The sequence below is a fragment of the Bubalus kerabau genome, chromosome 1 (genome assembly GCF_029407905.1).
Source record: "Bubalus kerabau isolate K-KA32 ecotype Philippines breed swamp buffalo chromosome 1, PCC_UOA_SB_1v2, whole genome shotgun sequence".
Lineage (NCBI taxonomy): Eukaryota > Metazoa > Chordata > Mammalia > Artiodactyla > Bovidae > Bubalus > Bubalus kerabau.
The window spans coordinates 92083682-92097475 of NC_073624.1; the positions used below are offsets into that span (position 1 = coordinate 92083682).

The window sequence follows — 13794 nt, forward strand, 5'->3', positions numbered from 1 at the left end:
CCTTTAAGTATTACTCTCTTTGTTGTATGTTTGAATTTTCCTTCTTTTTTTAAGCATATACATATTATCAACTCTTTTAAAAAATTCTTTTCTTATATATCTCATTACAGAGCATTGAGAAGAGTTCCACGTGCGGTAGTAAATCCTTATCTCTTTTATATATGGTAGTGTGTATATGTTGATTCCAGTCTCCCAATTCATCCCTCTCCATTCTTCGCCCCCCACCCCCAGTAATCATAAGTTTGTTCTCTACATTTGTGACTCTGTTTCTGTTTTGTAAATAGCTTCGTTTGTACCATCTTTTTTAGATTCCACATAGTAGCAATATCATATGATGATTGTTTTTCTCTGACTTCATTCTGTATAACAATCTCCATATTCATCGGTGTTGCTGCAGGTGACATTATTTCATTCTTTTTTTATGGCTGAGTAATATTCCATTGTGTATGTGTACCACATCCGCTTTATCCATTCCTCTATCAGTGGACATTTAAGTTGCTTCTGTGTCCTAGCTGTTGCATATTGGGCTGCAGTGAACATTGGGGTGTGTGCATCTTTGATTTATGGTTTTCTCTGGGTATATGACCAGGAGTGGGATTGCAGCATCATATAGTAGCTCAATTTTTAGTTTTTTAAGGAACCACCATACTGTTCTCCATAACAGTTACACCAGTTTACATTCCTATCAACAATGTATGAGGGTTCTCTCCTCTTCTTTCAAAGAACCTTCCTTTTTAAGGGATAAACTCTTGAGGGGAAACCCCCTTTTGCTTGGCCTTGCTAAAACTCTGGCTGGTACTCTGTTTCTTTCATTCCTTTATTGTCAGACTTCTTGGTTGAATAGGTAAGGGGTTTGCCTGCCACTTTTCCACCACCTACTCTCTCATTAAACCCTTGCATTCTGGTATACCATAATTTCCCCCTGAATCTGAAACAGCACCCTCCCAGTTAAACTCCCAGAAGGCTTAGAATGTAACAGGCATTCAGTGGTATTAGTTGAATAATGAATGAAATGAGAAGCTTTAAAGTACTATCACTGAGGGCTCTCTAATGCTTTTGATCAATGCTTTTAAAGAATTCTAGTAAGAAGCCATTATGCCTAAATTCAATCTAACTAGATGCTGATGTATAACATGAATATTGTTATTTCACAAATCCCTCGTTTGTATAAGATTCCAGAAAGAAATATTGAATACTTTGTTTTAGAGAAAGTTTAACTCTCAAGGCAAATATATTAGCAAAAGCATGTTTCCTCTTTTTCAGATCAACAGCACTCAAACCATGGTTTTTCCAGTTCAGTGATATTCAGACCTTGGTTCTCGAGCCCCAAGTAGTCCTCTCAACATCTGTCTTCTTTGAAACCTTCATTGCAGTAACCAGACTATGCTGGGATAGGCTAACTGTGCTGCCCTTTTGTTAACAATAATAGCCAGTATGGCACCAGAGGCATATTCTTTTTGGGGGGCATATTCTTCTAAATATAGCATCTCAGCTTTGGTGAATTTGATTTCTCATTTGTCATTGTAATAAGTAAATTTTTTTACAGTTAAAGTTTTAGTTTTTTCTAGTAGATAATATTAGTTTCCAGATGTTCAAGCTGCTTTTAGAAAAGGCAGAGGAACCAGAGATCAAATTGCCAACACCCGCTGAATCATTGAAAAAGCAAGAGAGTTCCAGAAAAACATCTATTTCTGCTTTATTGACTATGCCAAAGCCTTTGACTGTGTGGATCACAATAAACTGTGGAAAATTCTGAAAGTGATGGGAATACCAGACCACCTGACCTGCCTCTTGAGAAACCTATATGCAGGTCAGGAAGCAACAGTTAGAACTGGACATGAAACACCAGACTGGTTCCAAATAGGAAAAGGAGTAGGTCAAGGCTGTATATTGTCACCCTGCTTATTTAACTTCTATGCAGAGTACATCATGAGAAACGCTGGGCTGGAAGAAGCACAAGCTGAAATCAAGATTGCCGGGAGAAATCTCAATAACCTCATATATGCAGATGACACCACCCTTATGGCAGAAAGTGAAGAAGAACTAAAAAGCCTCTTGATGAAAGTGAAAGAGGAGAGTGAAAAAGTTGGCTTAAAGCTCAGCATTCAGAAAACGAAGATCATGGCATCTGGTCCCATCACTTCATGGGAAATAAATGGGGAAACAGTGGAAACGGTGGCTAACTTTATTTTTCTGGGCTCCAAAATCACTGCAGATGGTGACTGCAGCCATGAAATTAAAAGACACTTACTTCTTGGAAGGAAAGTTATGACCAACCTAGACAGCATATTAAAAAGCAGAGATATTACTTTGCCAACAAAGGTCTGTCTAGTGAAGGCTATGGTTTTTCCTGTGGTCATGTATGGATGTGAGAGTTGGACTGTGAAGAAAGCTGAGCGCGGAAGAATTGATGCTTTTGAAGTGTGGTGTTGGAGAAGACTCTTGAGAGTCCGTTGGACAGCAAGGAGATCCAACCAGTCCATCCTAAAGGAGATCAGTCCTGGGTGTTCATTTGAAGGACTGATTCTAAAGCTGAAACTCCAATACTTTGGCCACCTGATGTGAAGAGCTGACTCATTTGAAAAGACCCTGATGCTGGGAGAGATTGAGGGCAGGAGGAGAAGGGGACAACGGGATGAGATGGTTGGATGGCATCACCGACTCAATGGACATGGGTTTGGGTGAACTCCGGGAGTTGGTGATGGACAGGGAGGCCTGGCGTGCTGCGGTTCATGGGGTTGCAAAGAGTCAGACATGACTGAGTGACTGAACTGAACTGAATATTAGTTTGCAAAATGTAATTAGAGCACGCTTTCTTTGATTAGAGATAAAGGTATTATCCAATACCATCCAATCTTATATAGTTTGCTGTTAATTGAAAAGGTTGGTTAAAGCAAGAAATAAAAATGATATGTATCACAAGCATTTTATTTTAGCTTAAAACGAATAAGTGTACATTTATTAGTCAACCTTTTGATATATTATGTATGAGTCTGCTGCTGAGAGTTTTTCATGTATTTGTCATTAATTGCACCCCGTGACGCATTGCTTACAACTTCCAGTTACAGGTTTTCTAAGTGGAGTGAGAACTCTTGAAGACTTTAAGCAATGAGTATAGATTCCTCCTAGATTTCTCATATTTCCTCAATTTTATTTATGTGTCTCACCCACACTTAAGTTCAAGACAGATTTTCAAATGATTTAATAATATATGGGACTTTAGCTTAGTTCCCAAAGAAATAGCAACTTTTCTTACATTGGTAGTTTATTAATATATTTAGTATTTCTTTACAATCATGTGCTGGTAATTATAGACACAACTGGCATTAAGTACGTTTGGGAACAGATACATCAGACTCAGTGTAGTTTAGTGGAAGCAGAAACGCCCCAGTGTCGGTGTTGCCTGTGAGCTGTCAGTGTTCAGCCAAGGGTATTGGTTTGTGCCTGGTAGAGGGACAGGAGAGTATCAGTTAAATAGCTCTGTTAAGAGGTAAAAAGATGTCTTTCTTTTCTTTTTTTCTAAAATAAGCTTGAGGTATAATATACATGAGATAAAATGCAGAATCCTTAAGGGTGCAACTGATAAATTTTTGCACAGTGAACACACCTATGTCACACTCAGATCACGATAATATATAGAGAATAGTACCAGGATCCTAGGAGCCCCCCAGTACCCCGACCCAGTTTCTTTCCCACCACTGTTCTGACCTCCATCACTATCTATTGGTTTGACTTATTTGTGAACTTCATATGGTTGGAATTATACAACATATACTCCTTTGCATCTGACATTGTTCACTTAGCCCTGGTTTTGAAATTGATCTGTGTTGTGTCAGTAGCTTGTTCTTTTTCACTGCGGTCTATAGTATTCTACTCTGTGAATACACCACAGTTTATCCATTCTGTCATTGGTAAATGTTTAGGTTTATTTCTAGTTTAATCTTATAAATACTATCGCTGTAAACATTCTCATACCTGTCTCTGGTATACATATACATGCGTTTTGTTGAGTATACACTTAGGATTGGGATAGCTGGTTATAGGGTATGCATATAGGCAGCCTTAGTAGATTTTACTAAATAGATTTTTATAGCCCCACTAGCAATATGTGAGAATCAGTTATTCCATACTCCCCGATGGCCCTTTAAAGGAAAACTTTCCTATGTATTTATTTTTATCATTTTGTTTGTGTATTTGGTTTTTAAAAGTATTTTATAGACTATTCATGAACCCACCATTTAACCAGAGTTTAGTACTGAATATTGACAGTCTTACATGTTCTCCTCTCTAATGTCCTCTTGCCTTTCAAAGTAAATACTATTCTAAATTTTTTTTGGTAATCTTTCCATAGCCTTTTCAAAAAATAGTTTTATCAGGTGTATATGTGTGTCTAAATAATATATTGTCTAGTGTATTTTTTAAAAAAAGAATATCATGCAATCTGAGAATCAGTTTCTTTTTTTTTTTTTAATGCTTAACATTATATTGCCAAGACTCATCTGTATTGTTGCATACAATTGTAGTTGACTCATTTTCTCTACCATATAATACTTCATTTAGTGGATATATCACAACTGATTTATTTCCTGTTGATGACATTTGGGCTGTTTCCATTTCTTACTGTTAGGAATTCTACATGTTTTCTGGTGTACCATGAGCAAGAATTTCCCTTGATACTTAGAAAAGTAATTTCTGGGTAATAACATTGATAAATATTCTACTTTATGAAATAATGACTATATTCCAGAGAAGTTATACCGATTGTGTATTCCTATCAGCAATAGATCAGAGATGAGATCCTTTTCATTATGAGAAAATTTAAAATTATAACCTTAGTTACTTTTAGCAATGTAGGACTATTTGTATTTTCTATTTTTTACGTGTATTTGGTGATTTGTGTTTTTAAGAGATTTGTTACTTAAGTTTTCAAATGTATTGACATAAGGTTATTTGTATTTTTGTCTTATATTTTAATGTCTGTAAGATCTATGGTTTTCTTTTTTAAATTCCTGATACTGATATTTGTGCTTTTTTTCCTTCTTTTTCTTCTTCTCTTAGGGATTTTTTGCTGGGTCAAGAAATTAATTTTTCTTTCATAATTTTTTTCTTATTACATTAAAATTTTTAAAAATCACGATAAAATACACATAAAATTGACCACTTTAATCAATTTAAAGTGTGCAGTTCAGTGATGGTAAGTACATTCACGTTATTATGCAACTATCACCACCATTCATCTCCAAAACTTTTTCATCTCCCCAAATTGAGACTCTGTACCCATTAAACATTAATTCCTATCTTCTCCCCTACAGCCCCTGGCAACTTTGTCTCTATGAATTTGACCACTCTGTAAGTAGAATTATATAAGTAGATTCTCATGTAAGTAGAATATATTCTCATATAATACCTCATATAATTAGAATCATACAGTATTTGTCTTTTTGTGACTGGTTTATTTCACTAAGCATTACATCCCCAAGGTTTATCCATTGAGGATGGATAAAGGTTTTTTAGTGTGTGTCAAGTATTGGCACATAGTTGTTGTTCAATCACCCAGCAGTCTCTGACTCTTTGAGACCCCATGAACTGCAACACACCAGGTCTCCCTATCCCTCACCATTTCCCGAAATTTGCCCAAGTTCATGTCCATTGTATCGGTGATGCCATCCAGCCGTCTCATCCTCTCACTCCTTCTCTTTCTGCCCTCAATCTTTCCCAGCATCAGGGACTTTTCCAATGAGTCAGCTGTTTGCATCAGATGAGCAAAATACTGGCGTTTCAGCCTCAGCATCTGTCCTTCCAATGAGTATTCAGGGTTGATTTCCCTAAGATTGACTGGTTTGATCTCCTTCCTGTTTAAGAGACTCTCAGGAGTCTTCTCCAGCACCACATTTTAAAGGCATCAATTCTTTGCCCATCTGCCTTCTTTTTGGTCCAGCTCTCACAACTGTACGTGACCACTGGGAAGACTATAGCCTTGACTATATGGACCTTTGACGGCAGAGTAACAACTCTGCTTTTCAGCACAGTGTCTAGGTTTGTCATAGCTTTCCTGCCAAGAAGCAAACCCCATCTGATTTCATGGCTGCAGTCACCATCCCAATGATTTTAGAGCCCAAGAAGAGGAAATCTGTCACTACTTCCATCTTTTCCCCTTCTATTTGCCATGAGGTAATGGAGCCAGTTGCCATGATCTTAGTTTTTTTAATATTTAGTTTTAAGCTGGGTCTTTTACTCTCCCCCTTCACCCTCATCAAGAGGCTGTTTAGTTCCTCTTCACTTTCTGCCACTAGAGTGGTATATCATCCTCATATCTGAGGTTGTTGATGTTTCTCCCACCTATGTTAATTCCAGCTTGGAACTCAACCAAGCCCAGCATTTCTCATGATATACTCAGCGTATAGGTTAAACAGACAAATCTTGAACCAATCGGTTATTCCCATACAGGGTTCAAACTGTTGCTTCTTGACCCACATACAAGTTTCTCAGGAGACAGGCATGAAAAGAGCTTCCCACAGTTTATTATGATCCACACAGTCAAAGGCTTTGGCCTAGTCAATGAAACAGAGGCAGATGTTTTTCTGGAATTTCCTGGCTTTCTCTTATGATCCAACGAATGTTGGCAATTTGATCTCTGGTTCCTCTTCCTTTTCTAAATGCAGGTTGGACATCTGAAAGTTCTTGGTTTGCATAATGCTGAAGCCTCACATGCAAGATTTTAAGCATGACTTTACTAGCATGGGAGATGAGGGCAGTTGTCCAGTGGTTAGCACATTCTTTAGTACTACCCTTCTTGGCACATAGTAAGTTATCTTAAGTACTTATTAATTGGTTAGTTTTTTAAGTTAGCAGGTGTATTTAGAAATCACTTTTTCTATGTGCATGGGATTTCCCTTTATAGAGTAGAATCAGTGAATAAAGCTCTTAATTGCCATATTTTGTTTTTGCCTCACAGCTGCCTCCATTCCCTTGTGTTGCTTGTGCATCTGTGCTTTGGGGAGATGGAAGGAATGGAGTTTATATGTGTGTGGAGGGGATGAGGATTAAATGATCAGTATTGTTTAAAACCATTATTGAAGAATTTATACAGCTGAGGATGATTTGGCTTGATTAGGTTTGGGTTACAGCCACCTGCGTGAGGAGGAGGAGGAGGAGGCTACAGACAACTCTAACCACCCAGCTAGCAGTGAAATAGGAAGAGACAAACATGTGTGTATTGCCTCTCTGCTCCTTTGAGCCCCCTCTACTCCCACACTACAGCTGCCACTGATGACTAATGTTTGGCAATTTGGAGGATCTTGTGCCTTTTAATAGTAGTAAGAGGACTTGTGATATCATGTGGTTTCTGATTTTCCACTTAGAATGTATTCTAAATTTCCAGAAGTATTATTTTGTTCCAATTCTGTGTTGTTCCAATTCAATGTTTACATTTAAAAAGAGGAATTTATTGGCTTTTCTAAATGAAAATTACATTTTCCAGAATAAAATTTGTGGTGATCAGCTTTATAATTATGGGAGTTTGGGGGTTAGAATGATACATGGATTGGAAAGTTAGTGCCAATGAATAAAGACATTTGTTGAGAAAACAGACTTATGGGAATGTCAGCTTTTGACCTAAGGACATCATCTCCTTTGTTGCTGATTATTTTTTAGAGTATATCAGTGCATTACTTTGGGTCTCTCTGCTTTTTCATATTCCTTTATAAGGCTAATGAGAATATTTATTGGCAAACTGATGATACATTGTGGAATAAGAACTCTTGATTATTTTCTCATAACCAAAACTCTTTAAGTCAGGAAAAATGTTCTTATTTGGAACTCCCCATTTTCTTATTTTGGGTTGTTATTCTGCAGGTCTAGAGAGTTCGTGCTTGTAGGTTCTTAGTGACATATTTCTTGAACTTGTTGGTTGGATTTCTAAGTTGAAATAAACGTTGTTTAGGTTAAACTGAGAGTTTTCAGCTTTGGTTTAATTTGCTGGGAATTAGTCTTTTTTAAAAAGTATTACAATTGTTTTGAAGAGATAATATGCTTATATGTTTCAGTGCAAGAAATATATAAAAGGTTGATTGAAACATATAAAAAGGATGATTGAAAAGTCTTTCTTAACCTTGTTTCCTATTTTTTCAATTTCCGTTCTTCAGTGGATCATCACTGTTGGCTACTTTCTTGTTTATCCTTTCAGATACACAATATTTATGTATATATGATAGTATAAATTATTCTTCTCCCCATCATTTACTTAACAGTATATCTTATATCAGTATATAAAAGGATGTTCTCTTTCCTCAAAAATATTTGCATAGAATCTCATTGTGTGAATAAACCATAATTTATCAAACTAGTGTCCCACTGATAGACGTTAAGCAGATCTATCAGTGCCATTTTTCTACCAGCATTGCTCACTTTGTGCGTCTGTCACATTTTGGTAATTCTCCCAGTATTTTGAATGTTTTTATTGTTGCTATATTTGTTATGGTGATCTGTGATCAGCGATTTTTGATGTTACTACTGTCACTGTTTTAGAGTGCCACAAACCATGCCCAAATGAGAGGAAAATTTAATTGATTCTGACTGACCCAGCAACTGACCATTCCGCTACCTCTCTTCCCTCTCCTCAGGCTTCCCTATTCCCTGAGACACAAGCGTTGAAATTATAGGCAGACTCTTCTTTATTGTGTTGCACTTTATTATATTTCACAGATATTACTTTTTTTTTTTTTTAACATATTGAAGGTTTGTGGCAACCCTGCATTGTCAGATGATGGTTAGCATTCTTTTAGCAATAATGTATTTTTAAACTAAAGAACATAAATTTTTTTAGACATAATGCTGTGTGTTAGTCACTCAGTCGTGTCCGACTCTTTGCGACCCCACAGACTGTAGCCCGCCAGGCTTCTCTGTCCATGGAATTCTCCAGGCAAGAATACTGGAGTGGATTGCCATTCCCGTCTCCAGAGGAACTTCCCAACCCAGGGATTGAACCCTGGTCTCCTGCCTCACAGGCAGATTCTTTACCATTTGAGCTACAGGGAAGTCTAGACATAATGACATCTAGACATTATAGACATAATGCTATTGCACACTAAATAGACTACAGTGTAAACATCACTGTATATGCACTGGGAAACCAAAAAATTTCTGTGACTTGCTTTACTGTGATGTTCACTTTGTTGCAGTGATCTGGAACCGAAACTGCAATCTCTCCAGGGTGAGCCTGTACCTATAAAATCACAATATTCCATTTCCCTCTCCCTCTAGTCTCTGGCTAACTACCATTCTCCTTTCTGTTTGTGTGGATTTCAGTACTTTAGATAGCCTATGTAAGTGGAATCACACAATATTTTTCTTTTTTATGACAGACACTTCATTTCGCATAATATCCTCAGGGTTCATTTATTTTGTGGCATGTATTAAGATTTCCTTCTTTTTAAAAGCCAAATAATATTCCATTGTGTATATATGCCACATCTTGTTTACCCAGTCATCTGTTGATAGGCATTTGGGTTGTTTCCATCTCTTGTCTATTATAAATAATGCTACAGTGAACATGGATGTGCAAATACTTCTTTGATGTCCTGCTTTAGTTTTTTTTGGATATATACCCAGAGGTGGGATTGCTGGATGATATAGTAGTTCTATTTTTAAATTTTGAGAAACCTTCATAGTATTTGCCACAGTGGCCACACCATTTTATATTCCAACCAACAGTGCACAAGCGTTCCAATTTTTCTACTTCTTCAACAACACTTATTTTCTGGTTTTGTGTCTGTGTGTGTTTTGTTTTGTTGCTGCTGCTGTTTTTGTTCGCAGCCATCCTAATCGATATGAGGTGATACCTCACTGTGATTTTGATTTGTGTTTCTCTAGCTATGAGTGATGTCAAGCATCTTTTCATGTGTTTGTTGACTGTTGGCTTATCTTCTTTGGAGAAACGTCTATTCAAGTTGTTTGTCCATTTTTAACTTGGGTCATTTATTTTTCTGTGTTAAGTTCTAGGGATTCTTTATGTATTTTGATTATTTAACCCTTATCAGATATATGATTTGCTAATATTTTCACTCTGTTGATTATTTTTGCTGTACAGAAGTTTTTAATTTTCACATGGTCCAGTTTGTCAATTTTTGCTTTTTTTGGCTGCTTTTGGTGTCATATTCAAGAAATCACTGCCAACATCAGTGTCATGAAGCTTTTCCTCTGTGTTTTCTTCCAGGAGTTTTAGATCTTATGTTTAGGTCTTTAATCCATTTTGAGTTGGTTTTTGTATGTGGTGTAAGAGCCCTGTCCTTCACCATCTCCCAGAGTTTGCAGAAACTCATGTCCATTGAGTCAGTGATGCCATTCAACCATCTCATCCTCTGTCGTCCCCTTCTCTGGCTCTCAATCTTTCCCAGCATCAGGGTCTTTTCCAGTGAGTCGGCTCTTTGCATCAGGTGGCCAAAGTATTGGAACTTCAGCATCAGTCCTTCCAACAAATATTCAGGACTAATTTCTTTTAGGATGGACTGGTTTGATCTCCTTGCAGTCCAAGGGACTCTCAAGAAGTCTTCTTCAACTCCACAATTCAAAAGCATCAATTCTTTGGCGCTCAGCCTTCTTTATAGTCCAACTCTTAACATCCCTACATGACTACTGGGAAAACCATAGCTTTGACTAGATGGACCTTTGTTGGTAAAGTAATGTCTCTGCTTTTTAATATGCTGTCTAGGTTAGTCATAGCTTTTCTTCCAGGGAGCAAGCATCTTTTAATTTCATGGCTGCAGTCACCATCTGCAGTGATTTTGGAGTTGAAGAAAGTAAAATCTCTTACTGTTTCCATTATTCCCCATCTATTTGTTATGAAGTGATGGGACCAGGTGCTATGATCTTATTTTTTTGAAAGTTGAGTTTTAAGCCAACTTTTTCACTCTCCTCTTTCACTTCCATCAAGAGGGTCTTTAGTTCCTCTTTGCTTTCTGCCATAGGGTGGTGTCATCTGCATATCTGAGGTTATTGTTATTTTTTCTAGCAGTCTTTATTCCAGCTTGTACTTCATCCAGCTCGGCATTTTACATGATATACTCTGTGTAGAAGTTAAATAAGCAGAGTGACAATATACAGCCTTGGTGTACTCTTTCCCAATTTTGAACCAGTCTGTTGTTCCATGTCCAGTTCTAACTGTTTTTTTTGACCTGCATACAGATTTCTCAGAAGGCAGGTAATGTGGTCTGGTATTCCCATCTCTTGAAGAATTTTCTATAGTTTGTTGTTATCCACACAATTGAAGGCTTTAACGTAGTCAATGAAGCAGAAGTAGATGTTTTTCTGGAATTCTCTTGATTTATCTATGAACCAGGGGATGTTGGCAATTTGATCTCTGGTTCCTCTACCTTCATAATCCATTCATATTTAGTATAATTTTTATATAGCTAGGTTTCTCTCTGCCATTTTGGTGTTTGTTTTTTGTATTATATCTTTTGGTTTAATTGTTCCTCCTTTATTACCTTGTTTTGTGTTCCATTCAGTCACTCAGTCGTGACCGACTCTTTATGACCCCATGGACTGCAGCACGCCAGACCTCCCTGTCCATCACCAACTCCCAGAGTTTACGCAAACTCATGTCCATTGAGTCAGTGATGCCATCCAACCATCTTATCCTCTGTTGTCCCCTTCTCCTCCCGCCTTCAATCTTTCCCAGCATCAGGGTCATTTCAAATGAATCAGTTCTTCGCATCAAATGGCCGAAGTATTGGAGTTTCAGCTTCAGCATCAGTCCTTCCAATGAATATTCAGAACTGATTTCCTTCAGAATGGACTGGTTGGATCTCCTTGCAGTCCAAGGGACTCTCAAGAGTCTTCTCCAACACCACAGTTCAAAAGCATCAATTCTTCGGTGCTCAACTTTGTTTATAGTCCAGCTCTCACATCCGTACATGACTACTGGAAAAACCATAGCTTTGACTTGATGGACCTTTGTTGGCAAAGTAATGTCTCTGCTTTTTAATATGCTGTCTAGGTTGGTCGTAACTTTTCTTCCAAGGAGCAAGCATCTTTTAATTTCATGGCTACAGTCACCATCTGCAGTGATTTTGGAGCTCCCAGAAATAAAGTCTGACACTGGTTTCCACTGTTTGCCCATCTATTTGCCATGAAGTGATGGGACCAGATGCCATGATCGTCATTTTCTGAATGTTGAGCTTTAAGCCAACTTTTTCACTCTCCTCTTTCACTTTCATCAAGAAACTCTTTAGTTTTTCTTCGCTTTCTGCCATAAGGGTGGTGTCATCTGCATATCTGAGGTTATTGATATTTCTCCTGGCAATCTTGATTCCAGCTTGTGCTTCTTCCAGCCCAGTGTTTCTCATGATGTACTCTGCATATAGATTAAATAAGCAGGGTGACAATATACAGCCTTGATGTACTCCTTTCCCGATTTGGAACCAGTCTGTTATTCCATGTCCAGTTCTAACTGTTGTTTCTTGGCCTGCATACAGATTTCTCAGGATGCAGATCAGGTGGTCTGGTATTCCCATCTCTTTAAGAATTTCCCAGTTTCTTGTGATCCACACAGTCAAAGGCTTTGACATAGTCAATAAAGCAGAAGTAGATGTTTTTTTGGCACTCTCTTGCTTTTTCGATGATCCAACGGATGTTGGTAACTTGATCTCTAGTTCCTCTGCCTTTTCTAAATCCACCTTGAACATCTGGAAGTTCGTGGTTCATGTACTATTGAAGCCTGGCTTGGAGAATTTTGAGCATTATTTTGCTAGTGTGTGAGATGAGTGGAATTGTGCGGTAGTTTGAACATTCTTTGGCATTGTCTTTCTTTGGGATTGGAATGAAAACTGACCTTTCCCAGTCCTGTGGCCACTCTGAGTTTTCCAAAGTTGCTGGCATATTGAGTGCAGCACTTTCACAGCATTATCTCTTTTTTTTAAATTAATTTGTTTAATTGGCAGCTAATTACTTAATAATATTGTAGTGGTTTATGCCATACAGAGACATAAATCAGCCATGGGTGTACATGTGTCCCCCATCCTGAACCCCACTCCCACCTCCCTCTCCATCCTAGCCCTCGAGGTTGTCCCAGTGCACCAGCCCTGAGCACCCTGTCTCATGCATGGAACCTGGACTGGCGATCTCTTTCACATATGGTAATATACATGTTTCAATGCTATTCTCTCAAATCATCCCACGCTTGCCTACTCCCACAGAGTCCAAAAGTCTGTTCATTACATCTGTGTTTCTTTTGCTGTCTCACATATAGTGTCATCATTACAATCTTTCTAAATTCCATATATATGTGTTAATATACTGTATTGGTCTTTTTCTTTCTGACTTACTTCACTCTGTATAATAGGCTCCAGTTTCATCCACCTCATTAGAACTGATTCAAATGCATTCTTTTTAATCACAGTATCGTCTTTTAGGATTTTAAATAGCTCATAGATTTTTTTTTTAAGTGTATGATTTTAATTATTTTGTTTTGCTGTTGTCTTTTGTTTTTGCTGTCTTTGAGTTATATTCTTTTCCTTTTTTAAATTTTAAATCAGGTGCCGTTTATGTCTCCAAACTTTTGAAATACCACTCTGGATATTGTAGTCCTTATGGGTTTGTATTTCTTCTCCAGAAAATAAAAAGAATAGTTATCCGTATCACAACAACTGGAGAAAACCTCAGTAGAAACTCAACACTGTTTTTCAGTGAGAAATACCTGATGTTGTATATTTTGTTTAGTGAAGACAGTTGGCCGTATGCTAAACAAGGTGGAAATTGCTAATGTGGTCAATTTAAAAGAAGCAAATAATTTAAAAT

At 37.5% G+C, this 13794-nt stretch overlaps 1 protein-coding gene across 5 annotated transcripts in view; it reads left to right on the plus strand.

Annotated features, from left to right (window-relative positions):
• SPATS2 (spermatogenesis associated serine rich 2) overlaps nt 1-13794 on the plus strand; it is a 158581-nt gene that overhangs the window by 54942 nt on the left and 89845 nt on the right. Inside the window, exon 1 of one of the 5 annotated variants that reach the window (XM_055582893.1) lies at nt 7085-7209. The exons of the other annotated variants lie outside the window; for them this stretch is intronic. The gene's annotated coding sequence lies outside the window, so the exon portion shown is untranslated. Of the gene's footprint in view, nt 1-7084; nt 7210-13794 lie in introns of those variants that run through there. 5 annotated transcript variants of the gene reach the window in all.